This window comes from Anser brachyrhynchus (assembly GCF_964034855.1).
Source record: "Anser brachyrhynchus genome assembly, chromosome: 2".
NCBI classification, from domain to species: Eukaryota; Metazoa; Chordata; class Aves; order Anseriformes; family Anatidae; genus Anser; species Anser brachyrhynchus.
The window spans coordinates 54,000,859-54,020,927 of NC_137695.1; the positions used below are offsets into that span (position 1 = coordinate 54,000,859).

General features: G+C 36.7%; 1 long non-coding RNA gene across 1 annotated transcript in view; it reads left to right on the forward strand.

Moving 5' to 3' along the window:
* Positions 1 to 1,741: 1,741 nt before the first annotated feature.
* LOC308188791 overlaps positions 1,742 to 20,069 on the forward strand; it is a 30,117-nt gene continuing 11,789 nt past the window's right edge. The window contains exons 1-2 of the long non-coding RNA XR_013945769.1: positions 1,742 to 2,641; positions 7,381 to 7,492. This is a non-coding gene — a long non-coding RNA (uncharacterized lncRNA). The remainder of the gene's footprint in view (positions 2,642 to 7,380; positions 7,493 to 20,069) is intronic.

Sequence of the window (20,069 nt, forward strand, 5' to 3'; positions counted from 1 at the left end):
GTGCATTTGCCCTTCCTGAGTTTATTCCCTGAAACATTTAACATGCTGCGTGTTCTGCTCTGATCTTCAGCCTATTGCTAACGTCATCTCCTTGCCTATAGGCCATGATTCTCCATACATGAAAGTAACTTTAGGGTGTCTCATCCCAGATTAAAATCCCCATGCCTCAAAGCTTAGGTCTAGTTTAACATCATATTCCTTAATCAAAGTTGCTCAATTTTTGTTTGACTTTAACTGCATTCTGACAAATCTCATGGTTCTCTTGCCTTGTGCCACTACCAGTGTCTCATTGAACCTCAGCTGGTTACCACAGTGAAAAATCCGAAAGGGCAGACAGCCATGCAAAGCCATGCAGTCAGCCATGGTTAGTTTCACTCAGAGCTCAATCTGGTAAAGACAGGCACAAATCACTAGCCCCCTGGTCTGCGCATCCATCAAGCTTCAGCTAAACTGCTACATCCTTTCCCTTTTAAAACAGTCTCCTTAGAGAAATTCAAATGAATGCACAATATGGTTATGGAGGCTGAACACTGTAGCCAAGGCATAGTGGCATATATATTGGCATAGTGCTTTGAAGATATTTTTGTCTCTTTCAGGTGTTGTATTCTATGTCAGAGATCTGGAGCAAAGAAATGAATGTTGCCTGCAGATAGGTGAAAAAAATCACCTTCCTACTGTGTGTAACTTAACTTACCAATTCTTAGAAATGAAATGGTACTATTTCACAATAGCCTAAAAACCTATGCTAACATTATTATAGAAGGCTGTTGGGAGCTTTTACTGTAGAATGATTTTTATTTTTTATTTTTTTAAATGAGGGCAGTGTGAAGCAAACATTTCCACGCAACAGGGGGAAAAACCTTTTCCCTTTTCATTATCTGTCCCTATTTGCTTGCAGGAAAAGACTTTACCATAGATGCACACTTTAGAATTTTATGCTGGGAAGATTTTGTTCACTCTTGTCCTTTCCACACATAGTAATGTGTTTTCTAATAATTTTACATTCCTGCAATTTGTGTGTGGGAGTAGGCAGTGCTAGAGATACTACACAGAAAACACATATTCTTTATGTGTCTTCTGAATACTGGAGAGTATGCAAGAGAGTATGCATAAGAGTGGCAAGGGTTGAATGATAACCCCAGGCATCTCTTTTACGTGATCAGTCTCATGGCCTGAAGATTGCACTGAATTATGCTGTGCTGTGCTGTTTTGTGATAACATAGGTGAAATAAACGTCTGAAAGGGAAAGTAAGTTTAGATGTTGAAACTAAAAATATTTGTAAATGGAAAAATATTATTTTCTCACAAATCTTTTTGACCCTGGAAACATAAGGCTGTTTGTTTTTTTTTGTTTGTTTCCCTTTTTTTTTTTTTCCCATCTACAAAGTGCATCTGCAAAAATATTAGCCAATATTCAAAAGAAATGCTGAGGAGAATATTACTAAGAAGAACAAATAAATCCTGTTGTTTTGGGTTCTAAACCAGGTTTCAATTTTGGAGATATATGTTATTAGTTTCTAGGTTTTCCTTTCGTATTTCCAATAGAAAATGAATATAACTGCCACAGGCTTTCAGTAAGTATGTGGGACTTCAGTCTTGTTAGACTCTGGATGTTTGAGCCTCTCCCTTGCAGGTTGGCTTGTTCCTATGCCATGCTCCATCCACTGCTCCTGAGGTACCTCTTGTGTGAGTAAGTGGTATGGGAATCCACCTAACTCATGCCATTTTTATTGCAGGGCAGAGAGCTTCTTCCCAGGCAGCTGGCAGGAGGAGTTCTGTGGCAGTGCCATCTGTTTCAGCACTGCCTGCAAGAATTCTCCCCTCACTTGATGTGCCATCACTGTCTAATCAAGACATGGAAGTGGTTAATGTTGAAGGGGCTGTCATCAAAAACGCTCTCTACAGCCTGAAGAGCTGTCAGAAACTGTAGCAATGACTATTCTTCAGCTGCTGGTTTTCTTGGTATTTTTTTCCACACCTCCTTTTTAAGAGACTGCTGTCTTGCTGATCTATGAACTACTGTGTGTAGCTGTAGATCCATATGTTCAGATAAACTGTTGTGTGACACTTAGGTGGACTGCGAAAGCATAAGATAATATTCTCTGTTTGCCTGTCTCTCTCTCGCTTTTTTTTTTTTTTTTTTTAGCCTCGTAAAAGCTGCCTGAGTTATACACAGGAACTGATTACCTCATCCTCATGCACTAGCAAGGCAAATATGAACTCCCTTCCCCCATCTCCCATAAATAATCTTCTACACAACTGTAGACAATGACATATTTATCTATGGCCCACAAATGCTGAGGTCTTTGACAGCAGCTATGAGTGAAAAACTAGAGGGTAAAAAAAAAAAAAAAAAAGATGTGAAGTTCCTTTCCTCCTCTTCCCCAGTTTACGTTAACTTATCTGGCTGCAGACCACTGAATGATGCTGAGTATGCCCTCCATGCAATTTGTTCTTTCATAAAACTGAAGTATGAACAGTCACATTTGGGCACAAGAGGAATTCATTATCTTACTCTCTTCTCCTTTTTATAGGGGTCCCTGTTTGTGTATCTGACAGATATTTTAATTGAGGAGTGTGCTACACAAAGTCAGGACTGAGAAGAGGAAGAGTGTAAGCCAAGATTCCCTTGGCCTTTGCAGTAGGTAACAAGCTACATGGCAAAGTGGGGATGGTTCTCTACGCATCTTGGATGTGAGGTTCAAAGGCAGCCTTCCCAACAGGTCAGTTCTTTGGACATCCTTCCAGGATGTGAAGACGGTATCACCTACAAATTCAACCACACTAATTAATTATTTTTTTGGCTTCACATCCTGAAGAAATAAGAATATATCCTTTACTGGGAGTGCAGTATCTGTGAAATCTTAATATGTTAAATACATAAGGTTAATACATGTGCAGCTGCATTTACTGCCAAGTAACTTACTTAGGTTTGGAGCCTCAGCATTACAGTGTAGTATAACATGATACGAACACGGCAGTGCGGCTATCATTGGCTAGTCACTACTTTATAATCACTAGCAACTATTAGGTGAAAAATGTAAAATTAAAAAAATGTAGCTGCCTTTCTCAGAATTAAAACAAAGAATGTGCAACTGATTTTTGCATGATTGAAGTTTTGGAAAGAATGTAGTACATTTGTAAGAGTGTAAAGATTCAAGTACCTGTCAGAACTTCATCACATTCTTCTAACAATATTAAGACTTTTCTCAGGATGCCAAATGGGAGAGCATCTGAGATAAAAGTCACTAGTTTGCTTCACTCCATCTGATTTTCTAAATAAATAAATACATAACAACATTATATATACGTGTGTATATATATATATATATATATAATCTCTCCTGGTGACCTTCCTGCAACTCTTGTTTTCAACTTTTACTCTTGGAACCATAAATGTAGACTTCCTGCATCCTTTCATGGATCTGGACAGCAGGTGGACAGGAAGTCATCACTGAGTAACAGGAAGCAGAAGGATTAAGAAGCAGCCAAGGTCTATTCAGGCATGGTTTTAAAGTCAGCTAGCAACAAGTGCACTCAAAGCAAGAGGAACTTTTTTTCTCAGTAGGATAACCTACGTCACCAGGAGATTATATTCTGCAATTGGGAAAATTTTTGTTAATCATCACATTTTACCAGTGGTTGTCTGCCAGTAAGCCATATATATTTACCACAAGGAAAATCAAAGTGGAATGAAAGGTCTTGGAGAAAACTAAGGATGCAGGATGAGGACTATGAGGACTGTTGCTACAGATTTAAGCAAAAGTTAAATTTGATCTACTCTTGATGTTACTGTGTTTTTATTATGCAGTGCAGGAAAACAAATCTAATAACATATTTTATTTTATTATTAATATAACTCACTTGCAGTAGAAACCTTCTAGAGAAAAAGGCCTTGGTCCTTCTATGCTTCTGCTTTTTGTAAACAGAGAGTCATATTTCTTTTGCTATTAAGCTACTGTACCAAATGGTTTGAGTACAGTTCAAAGTTGCTTGCGTGTAACATACTACTAAATGCCAGAGAGATAAAAGCATTGTAGCATCATCTAGAGGCCAGACATAACAAACTACTGTGCATTGTTAGGTACCTTCATTTGAGTAAAATACATAGATGGATGTTAAAAGATGCAGTTACAAGCCGGGTTCAGCAAAGAGTTTAAATACTGGGAAATAGAAGGGTTCCAATAGATTTCTCACCAGCAGAATTACAGTGTATAAACACATATACTATGTATTAGTAGGTAAGTTTTGAAAAAATTACATTTTTCCCCTAAACCTGTAAATAAATAAGCAAAGGCAGTAGAATAATGTATAGTCTGAGTTCCATCTATTTACCAATTTCATGGAGGGCTGACAACTTGAATGAAGAGGCAAGTCCATATGCCCAGTTGCACAACTGCAGCATGTGACAGATTCAATTTGTGTAGCAGCTACATGACACAAGATTCTCATTTTATTTAATTTATGAAAAACAATCTTCCTTGTTTCCATTTGCCAGTTGTAGACTCTCTGAATGTATTTAATAGCCACAGAGCACAAATGGCCTTTTTGAGAGTTTTGTGAGGAAATCTTGCCATCAAACTGCAGAGGTTTGAGAAATTTATCAGAAACATGTGCATAGGTAACACAGTGGGCAGGAAAAGTGACTTTTTGACTTCAGCAAAGAAGCCTGAATGATTTCAGTGTACAACTTCTATTGTCATGCAGTGGATTTTGGAAGATTCTCCTGAGAGTTATTTGAAATTTATTTGAAAACAAATTTTAATGTCTGCCTCTTTTTATTCAAGTAACTGAGGGTGCCTTAGAAATGTCAGAAAGTTATGCCATTTTCATGTTGTAGGATTGGAACACACTGAGAATTGAACAGATTGCTGATTTGTTCAAACTGATTTGCTCAAATTCATATGTTGAATAGGCAAAGTTGAAAATGAAGCTAGTTCCCTCGTGTCTTATTCCCGTGTACTGAGGCCCACTGGCCCCTGTAAGAGTAAGGTTGATATGGCTGACCAAATTAATTGTCTACAGATGTATGTGAGACTAGACATATAAATGCAGGAGTACTGGCCTGTTGTACAGATTTACTGCCCTTGAAAGCTAGTGTTTCTTTCTGGGACATAATATCTGGCTATAATTAGAAAATCTCATGAGAAGTCAACACTGCAGATTGTTACATTGCACTGGCAATCTCCTGAGAAGATGGGCTTTTCCTTTTTCAGTCTGAACAAACAAAATAGGCCAGCTGAGATAGCAACCAATGAGCAATTGCCAGATATGATGAACTAGGGAGAAAAGAGGCAGACTAGCTGAAATAATCTCTTATGTGCTTTTTGCTTTGTGTGCTGTTGAAGTTTTGGTAAATACCTCTGCAAGGGTCAGTTGCAGGGGAGGATCTTCTGCTTAAACCTCAGCAGCCACTAGGCATGTCAGTGCAGGAATAGGATTTTTGTTCTTTTGGAAGCTGAAGATCCATCTTTGAAACAGTCTCCTCTTTAAATGCAAAGTTTTCATCAAAACAAATCTCACCAGCTGACACTGTGTCTGCATGTTCCTAAAATGTAAGGTCTTGGGTTCAAATTTCAAATGCAAAGACTCTTGTTTGGGCCTTATTTCCCAGCAAGGATCTGTGTTTGTGCCTGTATCCATGTTTGTTGGGAACAGAGATTTGCTTGCTGTCTTGTATAATGTTGGTTTGTCTAAAACTATCCTGTTCCAAATACTAATATAAAATCCTCAAAAGTATTATAATCCATGAAACTGATATTATTAAACAAACAGCCACATTAAAACCGAAGAGTTCAGAAGCCTGATTTTATAAAAGAGAGAATTGAACTTGTTACATGCAATTACATCTATTTATAATTAAAATAGCACATGCAAGTGTTTAGATACTCATGTTTAATCAGCTGTATAAATATATAGAATTAAATAAAAGCTTACTTAGGGTTCTTGTTTAACAAATGCTCCATTTTGCTTGTATTTGGAATGGCATTCAGAACATTAAAAGCATGTTTATTTTAGAGATGTTCCTCCATATGTAGGGTTAATAGAAGAGTACCTTATAAAGAAAGATAAGAAGTAGAAATTAGATTCTAAAATTAGCCTTTTACTGATTTTAGCCTATATCTTTTTCTTTCATTGGGAAGTTCACTTGGAAAATTTCATAATTAACCCTTTGCCATTTCAAATTAGATTTTCTACTAAAAAGCACAATACTAAATTAGAACAATTAATGTGATAAAGCTTATCCAATAACACTTTCTAGACTAAGAATAGTAAAAAATAACACAAAGAAGCTAGGCAATTAAAAATATATGTGACTTGGAAGTAAAATAGTGAGAAGTACAGAGACAATTGAGATCACTGTTGTCATTTCATAAACACATGCATATAAATTATTACTTTCAAACCTTGGTGAGGTGTGTTAGTTTAAAATCATTAACCCACCAGAGTGAAACCTCCATGTGGAAACGATAGGATGTGGTCCCATTTTGTACTTCCTGTATCACTTTTTACTTTTTTATTTATTTATTTTTTTAATTAGAGATGGACTGTGATTAGATCTTGCAGTAGAATTCAGATATTTTCTGTGATAGCAGTTTGAGCCTGTTTTTATGAGGGCTTTAATCCCACTGTGAAACACTCAGCTCAACCTTTGTAGAAATTATTGATTTGTAGATTAAATTTCAACTCTGATGGTTTTGAGAAGATAGATCTAGGATTTTGGCCTCAGTATTCAGATTTCTGTGAGGAATGATGCTCAAAACCCATTGACAATTGGTTTTAACCACAAACTTTACTTTGATGAGTAATAGTTTCAGAAGTGCCTGAAGCACTGCTCAGGTTCAAGGGTTTCCTCTTGTTGATTCCCTCTTGTTGGTTTCCTCATTACAGCAGATCCATGAACGTGTCATTAGCAGTGTTTAAAAATTTTGGTCTGAGCACCAGGCCCTCATGTGACTTTTTGTCCTTGTACACATGCATTTTTGAAGTCTCCTAATATTATTGTTTCTTGCCGCTACAATTTATCATGTATGTATCAAAGTCAGCAATATCAACCTAGTGAGTAGTCAGAATACTTGCCTATTTGGAGATAAAACTTAGATGAAAAATATGATAATGTGGAAATGTTTCCATTTTTTTGTTGTTTGTTTTTGTTTTAAAGTGAGAAAATGAAATAAGTGCACAGAAACGCATAGAAATGTACATATCCATACGTGCCAATAAGTGTATAAAATAAATCACAAGGTTATACATCTTATACCTGGCAACGCAGCTTTCTTAGGAGGACAACACTGGGATATTAATAATGTACTTCAGTGCTGTGTGAGCATTCTCCATACAAGAACTCGCTAGATCTGTTGATTTTTTTCCCATCTATAGGAAGCTTTGAGACTAGTTGCAACTGGGCAAGACTGAGGATTATCCAACACAGATCAGCAGTTTTAGTCATGGCCAAACACTTCTGGCAGTTTGGCTGCTTGTTCGGTTTGCGGTAAGTCCTACAGACTTAGGTAACAGTAATAAGTAAATGCAGAAAATGCACCTTGAAATGTAACCCTTCTGCTCTCTGTATGACCCCAAATATCTGCAAGGCTCTGGGTAGGAGTGACTTTGCTGTTTAGTTGCTGTCCCATCTGCTTGACACTAGCAGTGGGAGAATGAACTTCTTTGATTCTGAGAGAGGGGAGGTATCCAGCCCTTTATCCACCTTCATCAGGTCCAGCTATCTCCCTATAAAGCCATGATAAGCTTTCCCATGGCCGTAGCAACGTTCTTAGAAAAGAACTGAGTAACTGAGTGACTGATGTGACTTTGTTGAAAAAATGGCTCTTCCTTTCAGAAATGAAACTCTAATCAGCTGGTGTCTTTCATTATTTTTTTTTTCTTTTTTTCTGAGTTTATTTTCAACTATCAGCACCAGAAATTGTCACTGGGTATGATGTAATGCGATGCTGAGGAGATACAAGCAAGTGCAGACACAAGGACACCTCATTTCAAAAACTAGCCTTCCAGAATAGAAACACCACATAAACTCATTGAGTTTGTGGTGGCTTAAATATTACGTTTTATTTAGCTACTTTAATATTTAATATTTTTGGCCAACTCATTTCTGAATTCTATGAAATCTTTCTTCTCTACTATCTCCTACAGTGTTTCTCTTTAGAGAAGTTACATTCCTTAGTTTTACCACTTCAAATCCTACATCAGTTTAGCTAGACTGAGACTTCCTGGACACTTTAATAATACTGGGAGGTCCCTGAATTGGTATATATTTGTGGTGATTTTTTTTCTTCTTATTATTATTATATTTAATATTAGTGTAAAAGGTGCTGCTGAAACATTCATCTGTAGGACCTCATTACCCAGCAGACTATAACTGTAGAACATGTAAATATAAAGGTTAGTTAAGAACAAACTTTCCTGTGTTGTTAAAACAATTAGTTCAATATAGAACAACTGTAGCATTGATGTGTTGAATGGCATTGATTCAAAAATGCTGTGCCAGACTTTAGATGGTCATAAATAATATTCCCTTCTATACATACACATACACAAGAAGAAAAGGAAAAAAAAAAAAGGCAATTCCAATCTTTGGAGGATTTGTTTAAACAGTACAGGCATATGCTACTGTACTTAGGGTGTTCAAAACTCAAAGGACACATAAAACATTTTGTAGCCTTGGGAACATTTTCAGAAAAAGAATGAATGATTTTAAATTGTGAGTGTAGCATTTCAATGTTTTCATCTTATTTTCTAGACATTTTATTTTGAGAGGTTCCTTCTTCCCTCTTAATGTGCCTCTGCTGTCTCCAGCTAAATATAATGCTTATGCAAGAAATAACTGTCCTGCTGTCTGAAGTCCTTATGCAACAAGTTCAGTATAAATGTTTCTCTTGCTGTGCTTAAGAGCTGTAAAACCTGGCTGATGAGGACATACGCCAATCTTTAACTAGAATAAATTTCCCTTTGGGCATAGTTGTTTACTGGTAGCTGGCAACAAATAACCAGTGGCCAAACAGATGTATGCAGCTGAGTCAAAGCAAATCTGAAGTAGGAAATATCTTAAGATTGTACTGGTCCTTCCTCTCCTGACTCCTGGCCTTTAAGTACTTGGAGCACTGTGTGGTCTGTGTATAACAGGCTCAGGTCTGGTAATGCTCCGCCCTGTGTACCATTCATGGTGTCTCTAGCAAACAGAGAGAAGCAAATACAAAGCACTTTATGTAGATTATTTTAATGAATGTGGTTTCGAGGGGTCTTTGCACCTAGGGGAGGTAGAGTTCTGTTAAAATGTGCATGACAGTTGTGCTCAATATTTATATGTAATCGACTTAAATTAAATCTACTTATATGCTTAAGCAGAACTTGTGTTTGGGCCTGTTAAGTGAAACCTATTCTTGTGACGCTGAAGTCAGCAGCACTATTATCCATGAGAGCAGAAGCAGAGTGCTTAGTCATATTAGCAATTATGTAGAACAAGACCAATGCTGTGAGGGACCCACTCACTCCCTATTACCCCTCAAAAATCCTAAACAGTGAATAGGTGATCTAGCTGTTTAATTGGAACCTATAATTGAGAAAAATTGATGAAATGCCACATTCCATTAAATATCACAAATACGTAACAAAGTAAACAAAATCAAAATCTCAATGTGCTTACATTACTTTATGACTATTTCTGAGTTAATAGAAAGCATAATAGCACAGGAAAACTAGATTATGCCTTATGGGAGAATAACATTACCTTAGTAATTATGTTTAAACTCTTAAGTTAAACTTGACTAGTTGTTTTGCAATATACAGAGAATTAAATAGAGGCCTCTTAACAATTAAAATACATCTATTAGAAAAAATCTTCTGATGAAGATTTTAATAGAAAAATAAAACTGGAAGAGAATAAAACTGTTTTAAATACATGAGCTGGATCATGCAATGGAAAACTACATAAAATTGGAGTTCTGTTCTTATTGCTGCATATCATTCCAAACATATGTTTTTTCCATTTCTGAGATCCATATAATAAAATATTAATGGAGAAATGAAGTGACTCCTTGAGAGAGAGGGAGGATGTTCCATATGGGAGCTAATTTTACAATGCTCTGAGACCTTGGGGGCAGTTTTGCCCCTGACTTCACATAAGGAGGTCATGGGCAAAGCCTCTCTGAGGGCTGCTGAGTTCAGAAATCTGTTTTGCATGAAGCAACCTACAAGATTATAAACCTTCACTAGTAAAATGGGAAACAAAGTCTACCGAGGTTTATATGCACCAAGGGAGGCACAGTCTCTTTTGTTTCTAGATCCTGTAACATAAGATATATACTAATGCAGTCTGTATCTTAGTACTGTAATGCAGTGTTCTTTTGTCTGCCTGGGCTATTCCAGCCATAGGTTTGAAAGCAGCTTCTGTTGTCAGTGTTCTTCATGCAATTGCTGGTATTTAATGAAGGTACTCACTGCAGAATATCAGTGAGCTTTAAGGGGCATCAGTGTTTTCTGACCAAAGCCTGCAGAGCTTGACAGTGATGTAGCCGGCTATGAACACTTACATCTCAGGACAATCTGACAAAGAAAAAATACTCCATGTTTTTACATAGAGATTAAGGATCTCTGTCTCTCTCTCTGTCTCTCTCATTAGAATTATATATATGTGTGTCTTTATTGAGATTTGTTTAATCAGAAGGTGATATTAGACACTTTCAAGTTTTACTGACTGCATGTTACTATGACTTTTGTCTCCTGTAAAACAAAACAAAACAAAAAACAGTCAAGACAGATCCCATGGGAAATAAAATGTAAATCAGCGAGAGCGAACTACTGGAACAGATAATACAAATTTACCATATTTTGGAATTCCTAATATGTTCCTAAAAGATAAAAAGTCTATTGAGATAACTCTAGTTCTTGTCAGTTGATCATAATTGTCTCACTGTTATAATACTCCCTACAGGGCCCTACCATAGTCATAACCTGTGCTTTCAGTAATACAAAACTTCTACTCCTCACTGGGTACCTTCTGGGGAGAGACGGCACTGTATCTCAGTGCATTACAGCATTGGAAAGCAAACAAATAACAACAACAACAACAAAAAACCCTTTAAAGTCTGAAAATACTACTGTCAAACTTTTTAATAAGAAAAGACACTCATTATTCTTAAATACTCACATTAGACATTCTCATTATAGAAAGTGGGTATATGAATTGTACTTAACTTAGTGATTATTGTTTTAAAGAGATTATTTCTTCAGTAATAGTGCCCTAAAAGTAATTTCTTAGGCTGGTTTTAACAACAGTAGGTATAAATAGTAATCTAATTATACTTAGGAGAGATTTATAGCTCTCATTACTGCTGCTTTAAAATTTCAAAGGGACTGACGTGAGCAATCAACACATCCCATACTGTGAATTCATCTTACCATTGTAAAAACTACCTGCCGTTTGCTTTTCTGCAGAATGATATGTCACACTGCACATATTATTTCAGGAATTAGTGATACATGCGCATAACGTATGCATTTTGTTCAATGCTATCACATAAACCCTGAATGCTATTTCATAAGAGAGCTTAGATTTACAGTCCTACAGTTACTTCCTTTCTTTTGTTTCTTCAGATATATTTTCTCTCTTTCTGGATTTGTAAACCAACTTTCTATGCATGGTTTGGTGTCCCTATGTGAATTACACACCACATGGACAAATGGTTCTAAAAGCATATCACTGGAGTTTTAAATTCAAGCACATTTATTTGGAAAAAACTGATCTGGAGATGCCCTATGTATACCTGACGATGTTTTTTATTTACATAACATAAATTTATTGCATGCAATTCTAAATTTTCTGACTACCCTTTTTCTACTAAAAAAGCAGGGAAGGTATATGGAATTAAACATGAGCTTAAAGTTCTCCATTCTGTGTAATTATTACCCCCCCTTTTTTTTTTTTTTTTTTTTTTTTTTTTATTCAAGCTGAAGAATAACTGCCCAGTCAATATCTGGACACAAACTGGGGACCCAGGCTGGTTCCAAAGAGCTAATTTAGATGTGGTCAGCCTGTTTTGGGGTGAGGAGGAGATGTTAGCACTGTAGATCTGGACTGTGCTGTCACTTGGTCTCAGCCAAAGAACAGAAACTGGCTTATTTTGTTTGTCCAGCAGTACAAGCACAGGCACACACTATTTTCTGGGAGTTAATATGGACTATTATAAGAGAAGGGATTTGTTCTTAAAATTCTGCCTCTCCTCCTCTTCACTTGCTGCAAGAATATAGACTGCAGAAAAGAAAGAACAGAAGTACAGGAGAAGAGTAATCCAGATAAAATAAAATAAAATAAAATAAAATAAAATAAAATAAAATAAAATAAAATAAAATAAAATAAAATAAATAAAATAAAATAAAATAAAATAAAATAAAATAAATAAAATAAAATAAAATAAAATAAAATAAAATAAAATAAAATAAAATAAATAAAATAAAACAAAATAAAATAAAATAAAATAAAATAAAATAAAATAAAATAAAATAAAATAAAATAAAATAAATAAATACTACCATGTTAGTTCAGATTTGATGCATAGAGATTCATGATAAAGACAAGGGCCATCTGCAAACTTTATAGATCTATCTCCTAATGCATCTACATTAAGTGCTTATACAAGATAGTTTATATCTAACCTTTATTCTAGCATATCCTTTTTCCTAACTCTTTGACTTTGCAAATTCTACAGTAGTCATTGAGTATTCTTTGTGTTTATGTGTTATTTCTCCTTGTTTTGAAAATGAGACCAATGGTCTTCTGGAGTGGTTAATCATAATGGTTTAGGTGAACTGCTCAGATTTCTGCTGTTTGAGTTAATGGAATACTTGTTTATAGGTTGTTGTCCTGTGAGAATGGTTATCAGATAAACATGAGATATCTTGATATTAGCATTTGTAATGGTCATACAAAGTTGGAGGCTGGGCTTCGCTTCTAGCTCTGGAGCTCAATTCCTTTACAGCAACTTGATCCTTTTTTTCTCTTTCTCTTCTAATCTGTTTCTGTCATGTCCTCATTTCCTTGCCAGGCATCTTCTCTAGCCTCAAGCTCTCCTACCTCATGAGAGTGATTTTCTCCATCTTTTGCTCCCCAGCATTCTCCCAGTTCCTAATACATTTACCTGGACATATCTGTATGCCTCTTTTTCTTGTGCCCCACTCCGTTGGTTTTACTATTCAATTTTTCCTCCTTTCCTTTCCGCATTAGAATGAGATGGTTTCCTGCCACATGCTGCTAGCAGGGGGATTGCTGAGAGGGGGGTGGGGAGAGACAGGTTCTTGGTCACAGTTCCAGCCATTACAGCAAAATCCTTGGTTTGCCAGCCACAGCAGCCTTGGGCTGGAGAGTATTCATTTATGTTGCACATGTGCAGTCCAGTGAGTCTGGGGAGCTCTGAGGGAATGGAACATATTCACTCACTCTCTAGGAGAGGCACATGTGCAGCCTAGGAAGGAGTTGATACTAGGAACTGTGAGAGCCTCAAGGACATTTAATGCAGAAAAAATTCTTCAGAGACTTTTGGCTGACAGAATCTAAAGTTTCTAATGACCCTGTGTAAGCTTGGATTTTCCTTCTCCTCCCTCCATCCCTCAAGTTGTAACTTTGTAGAAGAAACAATGAAGGCATGCCACGATTCCACTGAGTGGGGGCCTTTACAAAAAGAAAACATCACTATGATTTTTTAATATTACAAATTATTTTCTTCATTGTTGGAAGCAGCCAAATCTTTTTAGGGTAAATTCCCATTCCCTCCTTCCTGCAAGTAATACGGTTGGCCTCTGCTATGTTCCATTTGGGGAAAACTTTACTTTCTGGCCTCTTCAGACCGTCTCATAAGCTTTTAAAGGGATTTAATTAAGTAACTTTGTTCTTATAACAAAATTACCTAACTTCCTTCATGTCTTCCTTTCTAACTTCAGTGGGCTCTCAGATTTCTTGTGTGCTGCCACTCTTTGGGCTGTGTGGTCATGAACAGAGGTGATGTATTGTTATGATTAAGTGAAATGCGCATAGTTGATTAGCTTTTCATGGGACAGCCACCCAGAGCACTGAAACTATTGAGTGGGAATGCAATACTGAGGAAACCTTCGCCTAGATGTTCCAAAATGGAGAAAAGGAGCTGCCAAGTGTAAATGAAAACCATTTGGTCTGAATGCTGGGGATAATTGTCTCCTTCATTCACCAGGTTTAGATATAGTCTGCATTGCTTGGATGTTTATTTTGTTTTATATTCTTGTTCCATCATTAGGCTATTATGTGCAAGTCTCATTAAACATGCTTGTTGAATACTCTTACTCATCCGTGTGGAACAAATCTTCAGATCAATAGCGCTCCATATATTACTATAATCATACAAAGATCTGTTTCTCTCCTCAAGCCAGTTTTATAGTGCTGTCATTTTGCTCAAGTCAGTATTGCATGTAGATGTAAATAAGACAAAAATAAGAGAAGAACAGAAAATCCTGGGCAAGAATACCAGTACTAAAGCATCCCTGAACAGCAGTTACCCTATGTGCTACGTGCTACGTGCTCCAACCTTTTACACTACTGAGGCTCAATGGAGGGAAATATATATATTTTTTTAAACTAAATTTCACATAGTTAAGAGCATCATATTCACTGAAGAATGTATATAAACACAGACTTGCACATGTACACACATGCAAATGTGTGTACATGCTTATGCAGAAAGTTACATATGTGAGTGCACACATGTGCACACACACACATGCATGCACACACAGTCTGTCAAAGACTCAGGAGAAACTTCCTGTCTGCAAGTTCTTATCATAGCTTTTTCTAAGATTAGTAGAGGAGCTCTTCTACAACTCTTCTGACAAAAGATGCAGAGGAAATTCTGTTCTCATAGACTCAGAGAAATAACATCAAAAAAAACCAGATCTTTCTGTTATCCCAAACCCTAAGGAATGATGTTATAGCGTTCTCACTCTTATTTCTCTAACCTTATTTAAAACATAACATAAAAGTGAAAAAACCCACTCCTTAGAAACATTTTCCCCATGTTTATTATGCATTTCCCCAGCTGCATTTAAACCTATTGTTTTGTCCTACTTTTGGTGAGTAAAGAGAACAGTTGATTCTTCTGTGTGAGACTTTGCCATAATTAAAAACAGTCATGATGTTCCTCTAGAGAGCCCTCTTATGTAGACTAAATGGTCCAATTCTTTCTATACAGTCCAGGTCCTTCTCTGCTGGACACTCCTTCAGAGGCTGTCATCCTGCTGGAACAGTGATCCTACAGCTGACACAGTGACCAGCTCTGGGGCTAGGAAAAGTGAGAGTGTTCCTAAGGCTGCCTTTCTTAAAATGCTCCTATTTTTACATCTTTATCAGTGTATGGTATTTTTGAAACAGCCTGACTTTGCTGACTCATATGTAGTTCGGAATCTCCCCAGATCCTTTTCTGCAAAGTCTCTGATTTGCTGGGTTTTCCTTGTATTATATTTATAGAGTTGTTAATTCTGCTTTAAGTGCAGGAGTTTGCACCACTCTTTGCTGATCTGTCTGTATTTCGGAGTATTGCTCCGATGGGTGAAGAGCTTTTTCATTCCAGGTCACAAATATATTCTTCCATTGTCCAAGTCCTTAATGAAACTTTATAATACTAAGGACTTCAGTATGCTATGTTTAAAAAATATTTCCTATTTTACTGTGAATGCTGATAACCACATTTTAAATACATCTTCCAGCTAACTGTGCACCCTTCTCAGAGTAATTTCATCTAGGCTGTATTCTCTGTGGAATACAGTGGTTTAGTAGAAGATTGATAAAGGTCTTACTGAAGTCACAATCTGTAGCTTTCCACCGGCATTTGTGGAGATGGTGTCTGTTGCCTGTCACAGTTATCAGACCCCACTGATCTATTTGTCACTGAAGGGTGGATGAATTACAGAAGATTTTCATTATTGATATGAGTACTTCAGTAGAATAAGGGAATAACTTGCCTTTTTACACATATCCAAAACTGGAAAGCCAGTTTCAGTGATCATGCAATAGCAGTGTCTATTAATAGAACTAATTTTGAGATCCCAATATATGAATTTATGTGTTGCTTTAAGGTACTAGAAATACTATTGTTGGTATTTCTTCACCAGAACTAAATTGACAAGCAACTAGCTTTGAAATCATTGCTGGATAGGTACAGTACCAGCATGGTAGCATGGTCTATTTTCTGCTGTCTCTTCAAGAATTCTTGATAGGGTCGAAAATGTAAATAGTGTCACACAAGGAACTCCTGCTGGTGTCAGTGAGAATCCTGTCTATAGAGAACTTCCAGGGAAGAGCCTTTCGCCTAGTAAGTCAGTGAAGAAGACTTCAGTTGAGCACACTAAAAGTAGTCAAAAATTCACATCAATAGAGGGGAAAGAAAGAACATTCTGCCTATGCGTCTCTTTTTTTTTTTTTTTTTTCCTCTTTGAATCAACAATTGAAAAGGTACTCAGAGGAGACTATGAAAGTACAAAATGTAGGCACTGGATATTGCAGAATAGTGTTATTTTTTTTTATGGTGAGGCTTGGAGTTCAGTAGGTTTGTTCACATGAAAGTTCAATGCTAAATTCTGTTCTTGTAATAAATGTTCTTCTGTGCCAATATTAATGATTGCAGGTGGCAGTAAAACTTCTTTGTATTCAATTCTTTATGCAAGTATAAAAGAGAAAAGTATGAGACTGGCTATGTTTTTGTTTTTGTTTTTTGTTTTTTTTTTTTTTAACACCAATATTTGATGCTGGGCTTATGAAATGCAGCCCTTCTATACATAAAAAAATAAAAGTAAAATCTGACACTTCATGCTACAGATAAGAGAAACTTCTTGTTTTTACTTCAGCCTCATTTGCTGCTGGTTGAGAAGTCTAGTTCAGCAAACTGAAACCTTGATCAGTTAAGTGTTTTAATTTGTGCATTATCTAAAGTCTGCAAATGGTCCAATTTTCACTTGTGGGGTTATTTGTATGTGTAAAAGATGTTAAATATGTGCTCCTTCATGCACTCTTCTTGGGTGAAGTGTTGTTCTTCTCAAATGAGGAAAGATGCAACTGAAATTAACCATTTTGTTTATAAAGCAGAAATTTGATCGTAGAATTATTCATGACCAATCTGAAGTTTATTTGTCTTTCCACTAACAGAAGGCCAGTTCTTTTTGACGAAATGCGCTCTGGATGGTAACAATGGTGTAGTTTTAAGACCTTTGTTTTCTGATCCTGAAATTAGTAGAACTGGTGCATAGCCCTTTCTTGGTTAGTTCTGTGGAGCTGTTACGTCTAGTGGGGAGGCTTATTTTTCACATGCTTTATGGTATGTCCTCACTTTACAACTAACTGTATACTAAGCCCATCACATGGCTGGTGGAACGTTTTGTTTACAGTTGGTTCCTGGGGTGTAATGTCAGCGTTACTCAAAATTGCTTTGTCTGGGGACATTGAGTCATGGATATTTTTTCTTTATTTCTGGCACAACGCTAAATTCTGTTCTTGACGGCTGGCTCAGTATTTTTGAAGAGCCAGAGTTTAAGCATTAGACACAAGTTATAAATGAACTAGAGATTTGTGATGCAAGGCCTAGGAATATACTTCTTGCTGATCATAAGAGAGCTTACAAGTGTATATGGATGATGTCGTTATCTTAAGTCTTTTGACTATATTCCCTCATTCCTTGGAACAGTAATAAAACAGTGGGATTTCCAGATGCTGGGCTTTCCTTCTTACTCAGAATTTTGGATTATTTAATTGCTTGCCATACCTGAGATAAATTGCCTCAGGGAAAAAATATATATATATACTTTTTAGGAACAAACTTTTTTTTTTTTTTTTTCTTTTCTGATTTATTTAATAATAAAGGGGTTGTCTACTGGCTTCTTCATGACAGCTGAGGATTCTCCATCCTACTGGAATCACTCTATCCAGTGAACAGCTGGGACCTCTTCATTCATTCAGTGTCAGCCTTGGTCAAGTTTTCTTTTGAAGAGCAGTCAGACTTTAAAGGATTCTTATTGTTGTCCTATATTATTCCTAAACAGAATTTCTTGTCTTATTATACATCTTTCACTTTCTATATCAAAACTGGTGGAATATGTTGCCACTCCTGATGATGTAACATTGTCTTTTGCGCTGATGTTCTATTCCCCTTGTTAAAATGCCCCAATATCAAACATGCACAGGTTGACATGGTGATTTCTATATTTTCTTGTTATCACCTGTAAAAGGAGAAACTTGTAATTATGTGGCTCTTCTGAAATCTTTTAATTTTATTATGTTTGAACCAAATGTTTTTAAGAAGACAAACTGAAGCCTTGCTCCAAATGCTTATCAGATGCACTACAACCAAATGGTATTAAACCAAGGACTAGTCATTTTGGCAGAGTTGTACCATGTATAACGAAGAGTCACTTGGTTCATGAGATCAGATTAAGTCTGAAGCAAAACCTGGGAACTACATACAGGGTAGAGATGTCAACAGTGTGTGCTTCAGTTGATTACGAGATCATGTTGTGTGAATTCAGTTGCTAGTCAGATATAGCCAATGACTGATGCTTTCTTGTTCCTAGCAGCACTCTCTTTGTTGATTAAAACATGTTATTTCCCTTATAACTCTGAGAACCAATATGGTTTTAATGGCTATGCTTTCCTAACTAACAGCCAAAAACAGCATACTTTAGAAAGTCCAGATGAACTGAGACTGCTCACATGTATGTATAATACAAGGATCATGTGAGCTCTGAAGCCTGAGTTAGCTTTAGCCGCTGTTAGTTAAATCTGTTAAACTTCTAGGTGCTCAAATCAACTTTGTCAAGAGTATATCAGAGACTTTTCTTTAATCTTGTATTCTTGTCATTCCCTTTGGTCTGACTTGATTGATCTCTTTGAGGATTCTTCTTGAAGTTCTTAAAGAGTTCATTATTCATGGAGGTCAGGCTTCAGACAGGCTTCTTCGAAATGGAGAGATCCCTATTCCAGAACAGACAGCGCATATGAGCATTTTTAAGTAGTGCAATAGTGGTCTTTTGTGTGCTGGAGATTAAATATCATCTTATAAGACATTGCTATGGATGCTTTGCCCTGTTTTAATCATGAAAGATGATGATGGCATGCTTTCTGCATTTGAGTTATAATTAAGATGACTGTTACATGTCTGGACTAGATAGTGTACAGGACAGAACTGGAGCTTATAAATTTGTGATAGGGCTCACACTGTGCTGGGGCTTAGGCAGGAGGATGTGTATCTAAAGTAGAACAGTCATGCAGCTTTCAAAGAAGGAACTGGCTGCCCTACTTATGACCCTTCCCTGCTGGCTGGGTGAAAAGAAAAAGTAACTTTTAAAGCCTACCTTCCTAAGTTCAAAGGAGGAAGGAACTGGGAAAAGGACAGAAGGAAAACGAAACAAAGGAATTAAAAGAAGCACCCACATACATTCAAAGTGCTGATCCCTGCCTTTGGGAACTCATTTCAGTACCTTGGTTAGCTGAATCATGAGGTTGTTTTTATATGTTCTCCCAAGACATTCAAGTTCTTAAAAATTCTTGGCAGATTCCCAGTTATTCTCCAGAAATCTTTTCCACTCTCTCTCTAGGATTTCAGCATGGGATTTACTGTCAGATTTTCAGGGTCTGATTCATAGCAAATTTTCACATCCCCTATGTAGGACACTTTAAACAATTTACCCAGGCAGAGAGACTGGGTATATGTAGGGCAGTGGCTGGATCTGGACATTTCTCAGCTTTGTTTAGAGAAGAGAGGGAGAATGGAATTTTCATAAGAAAACATTTCCCTAATGATTTCATGTGTTGACTTCTGCAGTGCTCAATACCTACACAACTCCTCATGGCACAATGACTGTGCAGTGCCTTAATTGCCTTGTTAAAGAAAAGGGGAATCTCTCCATAGCTGAGACACATGAAGTCTTGTAGATATTTCATACTGTACTGGATACCTTTTTACTGTAATTATTTGCCTTTCCTGCTTCAAGGTTCACTAAAACCTTTCTGTTAGATAACTCAGTCATTCTGTACTTTAAACCTCATG